Source organism: Myotis yumanensis, unplaced genomic scaffold (assembly GCF_028538775.1).
Source record: "Myotis yumanensis isolate MYYU_CA2020_CCGP unplaced genomic scaffold, mMyoYum1.0.hap1 SCAF_16, whole genome shotgun sequence".
NCBI lineage: Eukaryota > Metazoa > Chordata > Mammalia > Chiroptera > Vespertilionidae > Myotis > Myotis yumanensis.
This window is the reverse complement of record NW_027223767.1, coordinates 3617325-3630534: the sequence shown is the minus strand read 5'-3', so window position 1 is coordinate 3630534 and position 13210 is coordinate 3617325. Positions and strand designations below refer to the sequence as shown.

Below are 13210 nucleotides of genomic sequence, written 5' to 3'. Positions count from 1 at the left end.
TGTACCTGGTCTAGATTTAAGATACAGATTGTTATAGTGAATGAGGAAGTATGAAAATTGAGAAGAGCAATAGTTTAAAGATGAACCTGTATGATTTCTAACATCTGAAGACACTGAGAGACAGAAGCCTCTGAAGGAGCGTGAAAGGAAAACTTAAAACAGTGGTCTTCAAACTTGTTACTTACATGTTATTCAAAAGAATTTTGAAAAGCTGTAGTCTGCCGTGTAATTTTAAATTGACATCTAAAATTCTTCATAGCCGAAACCGGTTTGGCTCAGTGGATAGAGCGTCGGCCTGCGGACTGAAGGGTCCCGGGTTCGATTCCGGTCAAGGGCATGTACCTGGGTTGCGGGCACATCCCCAGTAGGAGATGTGCAGGAGGCGGCTGATCGATGTTTCTCTCTCATCGATGTTTTTGAGTCTCTATCTCTCTCCCTTCCTCTCTGTAAAAAATCAATAAAATATATTAAAAAAAAATAAATAAAATTCTTCATAGTAAGTTTGAAAAATGAATATAATTTGTCATATTGAAAATTGTCATTAAAAAACCCCTGCTGCAATATGCATTTAAAACTATCTGATGGAATCTAAATACCATAGTGATTTGATACCATCATCCACTTAAAATAAAACTGTATTTGAACAAACTTATCTTTAATTGAGCTTTTTTATTCCCTTTTTTCTTAGAACTCATTTAGTCATTCCTTACACAAAATTTATTTTAATGTGATATGTTTTTATTATATAAAGTCTTATATTGATCAACCTATCACACTTTTATTCAACACCAAAGTATATAAAAGTATCTTTAAGGTGCTCTATTTGAAAAAACCTTCCAGATTGAAATATAATCATTATGTTATAATTATTTTTTAACATTTAAAATTTTATTTTCTATTACAGTTTATATTCAGTTTCATTTTGTATCAGTTTCAGGTATATAGCATAGTGTTTAGATAATCAGATATTCTATAAAGTGGTCCCCTTGATATTTCAAGTACATACCTGGCACCATACATAGTTATTACAATATTATTGGCTATATTCCTTATGCTGTACTTTTACTAGTACATCTTGGGACTATTTTGTAACTACCAATTTGTAGTTGTTAATTCCTTCACTGTTTTCACTCAGCCCCTTCTGTCCCCTTCCTTCTGGCAATCATCAGTCTGTTCTCTGTATCTGAGAGCCTGTTTATATTTTGTTTGTTCATTTATTTTGCTCTTTAGATTCCATATATAAGTGAAACCATATGGTACTTGTCTTTTTCTGTTGAGCTTATTATCTATAATAATAAAAGCATAATATGCTAATTAGACCAGACAGCCGAACGTCCTTCTGGACAAAGCAGCGGCAGCTGCAAGAGCTGAGGGCAGGCAGCTGTGGTGCCAGCAGCAGCAGCAGCAGCAGTATGATGGGGGCGGTGCCTTCCCCTGATCGGCCCAATTGCCTCCCATGGAGGAAGGCCATACTGCGGCTTAGTCCTGCTCCCTGTGAGGAGGGGCCCTAAGCCATCTTGGGACATCCCCTGAGGGCTCCCAGACTTTGAGAGGGGGCAGCCCGGGCTGAGGGACCCCCCCTCCCCAGTGCACAAATTTTCGTGCACCGGGCCTCTTGTGCTTAACATAATACCGTCTAGTCAGCGGTTCTCAACCTGTGGGTCGCGAACAATGAAAATACATCTTGCATATCAGATATTTATATTACGATTCATAACAGTAACAAAATTACATTTATGAAGTAGCAATGAAAATAATTTTATGGTTGGGGTCACCACAACATGAGGAACTGAATTAAAGGGTTGCGGCATTAGGAAGGTTAAGAACCACTGTGGCTAGGTTTATCCATGCTGTCAAAAAGGTTAGATTTCCTTCTTTTTTTATGGTCGAGTAAAATTCCATTGTATATATTTACTACAACATTTTATCTACTTATCTATTATTGGACACTTAGGTTGCTTCCATGTCTTGGCTACTGTAAAATATGCTACAGTAAACATAGGGTTGTATATGTCTTTTCGAATTAGTGTTTTGGATTTCTTTGATAAATACCCAGAAGTGGGTTTTCTGGGTCGTATGGTAGTACTGTATTTAATTTTTTAAGGAACCCTCTGTATTGTTTTCCATAGTGACTACACCAGTCTGCATTCCCATCAACAGTGAAGGAGGGTTCACTATTTTCCACATTTTTGCCAACATTTGTTTGTTGATTTATTGATGACAGCCATTCTGATAGGTATGAAATGATATCTCATTGTGGTTTTAATTTGCACTTTCTCTGAGGATTAGTGGTGTTAAGCATATTTTCACATGTATATTCTGGTCCTCTGTGCATTTTTTAGTTGGATTGTTTGTTCTTTTGGTATTGAGTTGTATGAGTTCTTGATAAATTTTGGATATTAACCCTTGATGTATCTAATGTTATCATTGGCGAATATCTTCTTTGATTAATTGGTTGTCTTCGTTTTGTTGATGGTTTCCTTTGCTCTGCAAAATGTTTTATCTTTATATAGTCCCATTGCTTAGTTTTTTCTTTTGTTTTTCTTTTCTTAGGAGATATATCAGAAAAAATATTGCAGAGAGAAATGTCAGAGATTTTACTGCCTATGTTTTCTTCTAGGAGTTTTGTGGTTTTGAATCTTACATTTTAGCCTTTAATCTATTTTGAGTTTATTCTTGTATATGTTGTAAGAAAGTGGTCTAGTTTAATTTTTTTTTTATGTATCTGTCCAATTGTCGCAGCACCATTTATAGAATAGACTGTGTTTACTCCATTGTATGTTTTTGCTTCCGTTGTCATAGACTAATTGACCATATAGTCGTGGGTTTATCTCTGGGCTCTCTATCCTGTTCTGTTGATCTATGTGTCTGTTTTTATGCCAGTACCATGCAATCTTGATTACGGTAGCCTTGATATCAGGTAGCGTGAGACTTTCAACTTTGTTCTTATTTCTCAAGATTGCTGTGACTTTTTGGGGTCTTTTGTAGTTCCATATAAATTTTTGGATTATTTTTACTAGTTCTCTAAAAAACGCCATTTGGATTTTGATAGGTATTGTGTTCAGTCTGTTGATTGCTTTGGGTAGTATGAACATTTTAATGATGTTAATTCTTTCTGTCTATGAGCATGGGTACGTGCTTCCATTTATTTGTATCTTCTTCAAGTACAGGTCTTTTACTTCCTTGGTTAAATTTATTCCTGAGTTGTTTTTGTTTTTTATGTAATTATAAATGGTATTGTTTCTTTAGTTTCCTTTTCTGATAGTTTATTATGGTTGTATAAAAATGAAGCTGATTTCTGAATATTTATTTTGTATCTTGCTACTTTACTGAATTCATTTATCAGTTCTAGTAGATTTTTGGTGGAATTTTTAGGATTCTCTATATACAGTATCATGTCATATGCAAATAATGACCATTTTACTTCTTTCTTTTCAGTTTGGATGCCTTTTTTTTTCTTGTCTGATGGTTGTGGCTAGGACTTCCAGTACTGTCCTATATAATAAATCCCTAATATGCAAATTGACCGAACTGCAGAATGACTGGTCGCTATGACATGCATTGACCACCAGGGGGCAGATGCTCAATGAAGGAGCTGCCTCCTGGTTGTCAGTGCGCTCCCACAGAGGGAGTGCCGCTCAGCCAGAAGCCGGGCTCTCCGGGCTTTCCCGCCTCCACTTCAGGCGAGCGGTAAGGAATGAGAGGTCCCTGACTGTAAGAGCCCCAGACTGCGAGAGGGTGCAGGCTGTTCTGAGGGACTCCCCCGTTTCTCGCCCCCCTACACCCCTGTGCATGAATTTCGTGCAGCGATCCTCTAGTGTTGAATAAGCTTAATGAAAGTGGACATTCCTGTCTTGCTCGTGATCTTAAAAGAATGCTTTTAGTTTTTTCCCCCTTCAGTATGGGTTTATTGTATATGGCCTTTATTTTATTAAGTATGCTCTCTCTATTGCCACTTTGCTAAAAAAAATTTTTATCATAAAGGGGTGGTGGTTTTTGTCAAATGCTTTTTCTGCATGTATTGATATGATCATATGATTTTAATCTTTTTTGTTTATGTATATCACATTATGTAAATCATTAATTAATTTATAGATATTGAACCAACCTTTTATCCCAGGATTAAATCTCATTTGATCATGCTGTATGATCTTTTTAATATATTGCTGAATTCAGTTTCCTAATACTTTGTTGAGGATTTTTGCATCTATGTTCATCAGGGATTTTGGCCTATAATGTTCTTTCTCTGTAGTGAGTGTCTTTACAAACAGTCCTTGGGTTACGTTGGACTTGACGTATGTTATTTTGTAGTTACATCACCATGTCCCATTTATTTATATACTAGAGGCCGGGTGCACACAAATTTGTGCACTCGGGGGGGGGGGGGGGGTCCCCCAGCCCGGCCTGTGCCCTCTCGCAGTCTGGGACCCCTCGGGAGATAACGACCTGCTGGCTTAGGCCTGCTTCCGGGTGGCAGAGGGCAGGCCCAATCCCTAGGTGCAGCCCCTGGTCAGGCTCAGAGCAGGGCCGATTTGGGAGTTGGGGCACCGCCCCAGGTCATGCACAGAGCAGGGCCGATTGGGAGGTTGCGATGCCACCCTCAGTCACGCTCAGGTAGGGCCGATTGGGGGGTTGGGGCACCGCCCCCGTCACACTCAAGGCAGGGTCGATGGGGAGGTTGTGGCGCCACCCCCTGTCATGAACAATGCAGGGCTGATCCGGGGGTTGGGGCGCTGCACCCTGTCACACTCGGCAGGGCCAATGGGGAGGTTATGGCTCTGCCCTGTCACACACAGAGCAAGGCCCGTGGAGGGGGCTTGGGGCACCATCCTCCATCACCCACAGAGCAGGGCCTATCAGGGGGTTGGGGCGCCGCCACTGTCACACTCGGGGCAGGGCTGATGGAGAGGTTATGGCTCTACCCTGTCACACACAGAGCAGGGCCGGTTGCGGGGGGGGGGGGGGGGGGGGCGTTGGGGCGCCGCACCCTGTCACACACAGAGCCGCAGGGCAATTGGGATTGGGGAGCTCCCCCCTATCAGGCACAGAGCAGGGCAGATAGGGAGGTTGTGGCCCCACCCCCTGTCACACACAGAGCCGCAGGGCGATCAGGGGGTTTGGGCACTGCCCCCTGTCACGCTGATCCCGGTGCTGGGAGGCATATTACCCTTTTACTATATAGGATAGAGGCCTGGTGCATGGGTGGGGGCCGGCTGGTTTGCCCTGAAGGGTGTCCTGGGTCAGGATGGGGGCCAGTCTAGGTGAGGGGCTGAGAGCTGTTTTCCTGAAGCGAGTGACTGAAGCTTCCAACCGCTCCTTGTTTTCTTTCTTTTTTTTTTTTTATTCTGGGCCAGCTTTAGCTCTGAGGCCTCGCTGCTGAAAACATCGATACAATGTTGCAAAATCCCGGCTGAATGAAAGCTGGTTTCTGGAGTTTTGTTTAGCTTCTTATTTGCAACATAGTACGTAGTTGCTTAGAGTTGCAACTGAGAGGCCGGCAAGTTAGGCGGGGAACGTTGGAGTCCGCAGTCACTGAAGCAAGCAAACCTTCCCTGCTCGCTTCAGTGCCTGGCTGCTGGCCGCCATCTTGGCTGACAGTTAATTTGCATATACTCACTGATTAGCCAATGGGAAGGGTAGCGGTCGTACGCTAATTACCATGTTTCTCTTTTATTAGTGTAGATAAAAAAAAAGTTCCATCATTTTTGACGTATGTACATATGTGCTTTATGTTTTTTATTATTTATTTACCACAAGTAAAGGTCAGGAATTGTTATCTTTATTTTAAATGTTTTTTACTGTTTCACTTCATTACTGCTGTGTATTTGCTCCATGTGAGTGATGTAGGTGCTTATGTAGTTGGTTCTGACTTAAGGGCGAAAATCGCGTTACGTTGCACTGTAGGAACGGATCTCCCATGTAACCTGAGGACCTACTGTATCTGGTTTTGGAATTAGGATAATACTGGCCTTGTAAAATGAGCTTGTGAGTCTCCCCTTTTTTTGAAATTTTTTAGAATAGTTTGAGAAAGATAGGTGTTAGTTCTCTTTGAATATTTGGTAAAATTTACCTGTGAAGCCATTCGGTCCAGGACTTTTTTTTGTTGGGAGTTGTTTGATTACTGCTTTGATTTTATTGGTTATAGTTGGTAATAGTTGTTAAAATTTTTTGTTTCTTCTCGATACAGTTTTGGATGATAGTTCGTTTCTAGGAGTTTACCCATTCTAGATTGTACCATTTGTTGGCATATAGTTGTTTGTAATATCCTATCCTATCTAATAATAGACAAACATGGTAATTGACCATACCTTCGCTACGCCTCCCATTGGCTAATCAGCGTGATATGCAAATTAACCGCCAACAAATACGGCGTCTAATTTGCATACTGCAGGCAAGGCGGGCCAGCGCGAGCCACCATCCGGGCCCCGTGTGCTGCCTAAGCCCCACCCCCAGCCGGGACCCCTGTGTGCGGCCCTGGGCGGCGGGATCCCCGTTTGCGGCCTTGGGCGGTTGGGACTCCCATGTGCGACCCTGGGTGGGCGGGACCCCCATGTGCGGTCCTTGGTGGCAGGGCTTGGTGGCATGATCGGCCCAAGGAAGCCCTATTCTTGCAGGGGCTGCTGGGGGCCCGATCAGAGACACAAACATGCAGGCCCGGCACCCAGCAGCCCCAAGCCCCGCCATCAGGGTGCTGGGGCTGCTGGGGGTACCAGAGACACAAACCCGTAGGCCCACCACCCAGCAGACCCAAGGCCAGTCACCACGGTGCTGGGGCTGCTGGAGCCCGGATGAGAGACACAACACACAGGAGGGCCCGGCACCCAGCAGACCCAAGCCCTCCCACCATGGTGCTGGCGCTGCTGGGGACCGATCAGAGGCACAAACCTGCAGGGGGGCCCTGAACCCAGAAGTACCAAGCCCTGCCACCACAGTGCTGGGGCTGCTGGGGGCAGGATCGGAGACACAAACCCGCAGGGGGGGGCCGGCACCCAGCAGCCCCAAAGCCCACCACCTCGGCGCTGGGGCTGCTGAGGGCAGGATCAGAGACACAAACCCTGCGAGCCCTGCATAGGACGTGTGCTCTGCTTCAGGCGAAGTGCTTTCCCTCCAACCCAGCTCTCCCTGGGAGTCCGGCATGGAGGGCACTCTCCCTGGGAACCCGGAAATCCACCTCTGGGGCGACTGTGCAGCAGCCACACCTGGCGAGCCACGGAGAGGGCGACCTACCCATGTGGATGTGTACACTGGCGGAGGCCACGCAGCTGCCATAATTGAAGTTGTCCTTGATGTAGGAGCGGGGGTAGTGGGGATCAGAGTGGGCCAGGTTGGCAATGGAACCCCAGCTCCCCGCCAAATGACTAGAGCACATGGTCCTCAGTCACTTCATGAGCAGCAGTCAGCCCCGACTGGGATCAACCTGAAACCAAGTAGGTGCCCTGGCAGAATGGAACCCAAACCTTTGCTGTAGCAGAGGAGCTCTGACCCACAGCAGGGGCCAGGGCAGCTGGCGAGTGCAGCGGCGGTGGCGGGAGCCTTTGCGGCAGCACTAAGGAGCAGCAAGCCAAGGGGTAGGAAGCAGCAAGCAGGTGGGCGGTAAGGAGGGAGGGGGTCCTGGACTCTGAGAGGGCACAGGCCGGGCTAAGGGACCCCCCCACCCATCCCCAGCACACGAATTTCGTGCACCGGGCCTCTAGTCCTATATAATAAAAGAGAAACATGCAAATTAGCATTCCTCCGCTATGCCCAAGCCACGCCCACCAGCAAATGAGGAGTGGGTATGCAAATTAACTCAACAAAGATGGCGTGTTATTTGCATACACAGAGCAGAGTGGGAGAACCGGCAGCTTGGGGGGACGTGGCTCCCTCAGTTGCTCCCTCGGTCGCTCCTTTGGGGGGACGTGGCTCCCTCGGTCACCAGACGGAGAGCAGAGCAGGAGAGCGGGAGGCTTGGGGGGACGTGGGTCTCTCGGTTAGAAAATACCCAGAGCGTGGGGAGCACCAGGAATGCTGGGAATCGTAGTTCTGGTGGCAGACGGCTCTTGTAGACACTAGAGCAGGGGTGGGCAAACTTTTTGACTCGAGGGCCACAATGGGTTCTTAAACTGGACCAGAGGGCCGGAACAAAAGCATGGATGGAGTGTTTGTGTGAACTAATATAAGTTCAAAGTAAACATCATTACATAAAAGGGTACGGTCTTTCTTTTTTTTAGTTTTATTCATTTCAAACTGGCCCAATCCGGCCCGCGGGCCGTAGTTTGCCCACGGCTGCACTAGAGCAAAGTGAGCCTGGAGCACTGTTGTGGTTGGGGATTTAGGGAAAGCAAAGAGGAGAGACATAAGTAAAATCAGAGTGTCTAGGGAAAATTTAAGGGAAGATATCCTAAAATTTCCAGGAAATCTCCACCAATGGAGCAAAGGAAAAAAAAATGCCTCTTATTCTGTGAGCAACAAACCAAACTGGGTTGGGGGTCTCAGACAATTCGCTCATATGATTGCAAAGACAGACAGAAACTTCCAGATTGGAGAGGGCTCCCAGATTGGAGAGGGTACAGGTCGGGCTGAGGGACCCCCCTTCCACGCCCCCACCCCTCCACCCCCCAGTGCACGAATCTTCGTGCACCGGGCCCCTAGTTTTCCTATAATCCTATGTATTTCTGTGGTGTCAGTTATTACTTTGTATTTCTTTTCCCAAATTGTTTTGGCTATTTGGATTCCCCTGTGATTTTATGTGAATTTTATGATGGGTTTTTCTCTTTCTCCAAAAACAAAACAAAACACGCCATTGGGATTTTATTACAGATTACATTGAATCTGTAGATCAAGCATGTCAAACTCAAAAGTTAACTAACACAGGCCAAATAAACAAGGTTTAAGTTTCTGTGGGCCGCAAAAAAACAAAAGTTTCAATTTTCATAGAAACATACGTTTGTTTCGATAGAGACATGCTGAATACAAAGGGCTAAAATAAATGAGTAATCGTTAACAAAATAATAGAACATTTTAATAAAAAATAAACATTTTTTCTTGAACATTAACTTACCAGATGTTGAATAACTGCACAAATTAATAAGTGTAACGCAAATAAACCTATTTTTCTTGTGCTCCCAAAGTGAAGTATTTCCTGTTGTGCACACCAAACAAGTCAGTCCAAGACTAATGACGTGGCAGTCGGCTGCTAAAATATTTGCTGCTAGTATTAGTGGAGAGAAATGGTGCGCCTGCGCGTAAGGCACATAAAGGAAATGAATGCATCACAATGATAGTAATCAGTCATTAGCACATGTTGTAGTTTGTTATTAATAATTATGTATAACAGGATATTGTAAAAATTAAGTTACGAATTTTTCATTAAAATGTTTCTTTTTTTTTTTAAATTAAATCTTTATTGTTCAGATTACATTTGTTCCTCCCCCCCCCCCCCCATAACTCCCCTCCTTCCAGTTCCCGCCCCACCCTCTGCCCTCACTCCCCACCCACTGTCCTCATCCATAGGTGCACGATTTTTGTCCAGTCTCTTCCCGCATCTCCCATTCCCCTTTCCCCCCCAACAATAGTCAGTCCATTCCCTTTCTATGTCCCTGATTCATTATAATCACCAGTTCATTCTGTACATCAGATTATTTATTCACTTGATTCTTAGATTCACTTGTTGATAGATGCATGTTTGTTGTTCACAATTTGTATCTTTACCTTTTTCTTCTTCCTCTTCTTAAAGGATACCGTTCAGCATTTCGTATAATACTGGTTTAGTGGTGATGAACTCCTTTAGCTTTTCCTTATCTGTGAAGCTCTTTATCTGACCTTCAATTCTGAATGATAGCTTTGCTGGATAAAGTAATCTTGGTTGTAGGTTCTTGGTATTCATCACTTTGAATATTTCTTGCCATTCCCTTCTGGCCTGCAAAGTTTCTGTTGAGAAATCAGCTGACAGTCGTATGGGTATTCCCTTGTAGGTAATTGAGTCTTTTTCTTGCTGCTTTTAAGATTCTCTCTTTGTTTTTTGCTCTTGGCATTTTAATGATGATGTGTCTTGGTGTGGTCCTCTTTGGATTCCTTTTGCTTGGGGTTCTCTTCGCTTCTTGGACCTGTAAGCCCATTTCTTTCACCAGGTGGGGGAAGTTTTCTGCCATTATTTCTTCAAATAGGTTTTCAATATCTTGCTCTCTCTCATCTTCTGGCACTCCTATTATTCTGATATTAGTGCGCTTGAAGCTGTCCCAGAGGCTCCTTACACTATCTTCACACTTTCGGATTCTTTTTTCATTTTGCTTTTCCAGTTGGGTGTTTTTTGCTTTCAAATCTTTGGTTTGATTCTTGTGCTCCTCTGGTCTGCTATTGGGTATAATATTCTTTATTTCAGTCCGTGTATGCTTACTTTCTAATTTCTTTATTGTAGCATCGAGGGTCTCATTAGTTTTCGTGAGGCTCTGCTCAAGTTTATTGCAAGCCCTCAAAATTGCGATTTTTAGCTCCATATCCTCCATTTCTGTCATGTTTTTTTGTCTCCACATCTTTTATGCTTTCTTGGTGCACCCCCTTGTGGTCTTTGTGCACAGTCTTGTTCTAGTTAAGCCTTAATTGTTGTAGTTAATACTAGAGGGATTTGATCACCAGGCCGACTGGCTGTGAGAATCAGCTGTGGGAAAACTTCAGTCCTCTGGGGAGGTGCTAATCTAGCCTTTGCCTGAGGCGATCCGGCAAATGGCTCTGCGCAGGGCTTGGGCGGGGCGGGTTCAACAGGGCGGGTGGAGGGAGCAGCTATGGCTGCTCTCAGTCCGTCCTTAGGGGCTCCGCCTCTCTGTCCCAGCAACCGCTGCAAACCTCGGAGGGACCGTAGCCAGACAGTCCCGCTTCTCCCATTTGAGTCTGGGTCCCTAGAGACTCGCCCGGATCTGTAGCCCAGAGTCTGAGACTCCCTCCTGATTGAAAACGAGAACCGCGCCCTCAGCCACCAGCCCGCTTTGCGCGCGCACCACCGTACCTTTAAATTTTCCACACTGCGCCTCCTCTGAGCCTTGTAATGCTGTTGTTTTTCCTTCTAGTTGAAGAGTCTCTCCTCAGCCAGCCTTCCTGTGGTTCTGGTTGATGTCCGTTCTGTCTTTTAGTTGTATTTTTGAAGTGGTTGTTTGCTGCAGCAGTCTCCGGTGTTTACCTATGCCGCCATCTTCAATTCTCCTCCAAAATGTTTCTTATATTCCGTTATAAAGGCTGGGACGCAAAAATATTTGTTGTGGGCTGCATGCAGCCTGTAGATAGCTTTGTGTAGTATTGTCATCTTAACAATCTTAAATCTTTCAATACATGATGTCTTACTGTTTATTTAAGTTTTCCTTTATTTCTTCCAGCAGTGTTTTGTGTTTTTCAAGCTGTAGGTCTTGAGCCTTCTTGGTCAAATTTATTCCTATTTTATTATTTTAGATGTTACAAATTGAATTGTTTTTTTAATGTCATTTCAGATCATTCATTGCTAATGTATAGAAATAAAACTGATTTTTGGCCTAGCCAGTTGTGGCTCAGTGATTGAACAACCAGGAGGTCACAGTTAAATTCCCATTTGGGGCACATGCCCAGGTTGCAGGCTTGATCTCCAGTAGGGGACGTGCAAGAGGCAACTGATCAGTGGTTCTCTTTCATCATTGATGTTTCTATCTTTCCCTCTCCCTTCCTCTCTGAAATCAATAAAATATATTTTTAAATGGATTATAAAAACAAAAACTGAGTTTCCCATGTGTGTTTGTATCCTGTAATTTTGCTCTACGCATTTATTAGCTCTAACATTTTTTTGTTTGTTTGTGTGTTCTTTGGAGTTTTCTAGATATGAGACCATGCCATTTGCAAAGAGAAATACTTTTTCCTTTCCACTTTGGGTGCATTTTATTTATTTTTCTTGTCTAGTGCTTTGACAACCCGCAATACTAATATTAAGTACAAGTAGCTTCCTACTCCACTATTTTTCATGTTGTCATTGTGAATTTTAAGAAGATAATGAGATTTTATATCTTACATGAGATTTCAAATTTTTGAAGTACTATAATTTTATGGAATTCAGGGCTTATTTCATCATCTACCCTAAAAAATGAAATCCAGTGATTATCATTTCAATGAAATGTTTCTTTGAGCCTATGGAAAGATGATAAAATGTCAAGAAGATAAAAATGTTTGTAAAATGTAATCTTCATCCAGATATGTGTCACCAGGATAGTTGAAATAAGACAAAGCTTTGCATTCTCATTGTTCTTATACCTTGTTCAGTCTGAGAGATGAGACTAAATATTATGGAAACATTTAGAGGAAGGCATAATCACTGTGGTATTTTCTCTCTTACAAGCATAAAAAAAATAAACATATTGTGGTACTCCTAGAAAACGTTATTTTTGAGACAGTTCTTTTTAAAGCTTGGCCATAAAGTAAAATATCACTTCTATAAATAACTTGGTAGAAAATGAAAAGTCAAATGATCAAAATACTCATCTGTAGTACTCTGCATGGTACATTATTTCAAGAAATCAAAGTCAGATTTCGGACCTTCAAGACACGTACTTGGGGAAACTAAACAGAATACATGTGTGGGGGGTCGGAATTATATCTTCAAAAACAGTGTTGCATTTCCAGTTAGGAGACTTTTCTTTAAGTCTCTGTAATACCTCACAACTCAAGTCATTTGTTGAGAGAGAGAGAGAGAGAGAGAGAGAAAGAGAGGGGGGAGGCATCAGTGTGTGAGAGAGAAATATCAATTGGTTACCTCCTGAACACACCCCAACTGGGGATCGAACTTGTAACCTAGGTATGTTCCCTAATTGGATATCCACCCCCAACCCATTGGTGTACAGGATGATGTTTCAATCAACTGTACCACCAGCCAGGGCTAAATTTATGGGTTGTTTTTTTTTTTGCTTGTGGTTTTTTTTTTTTATTGGTTAAGAATGGTGTTATTCTAGTGTCGATTATACTGAATTCAATAATTATAGGTTGAAATATATTATTTTATAGATATTCTTCAGCAACTTTAAATTTTCTGTAAATTGAAAATTTTTTTAATAATATTTTTTATTGATTTCAGAGAGAAAAGGAGAGGGAGAGAGAGATAGAAACATCAATGATGAGAGAGAATCATTGGTCGGCTGCCTCCTCCACGCCCCCTACTGGGGATAAGCCCATAACCCGGGCTTGTGCCCTGACTGGGAATCGAAAGGTGACCTTCTGGTTCATA

At 43.3% G+C, this 13210-nt stretch overlaps 1 protein-coding gene across 12 annotated transcripts in view; it reads left to right on the top strand.

Moving 5' to 3' along the window:
- NCOR1 (nuclear receptor corepressor 1) overlaps positions 1-13210 on the top strand; it is a 248269-nt gene that overhangs the window by 63903 nt on the left and 171156 nt on the right. The window lies entirely within an intron of this gene.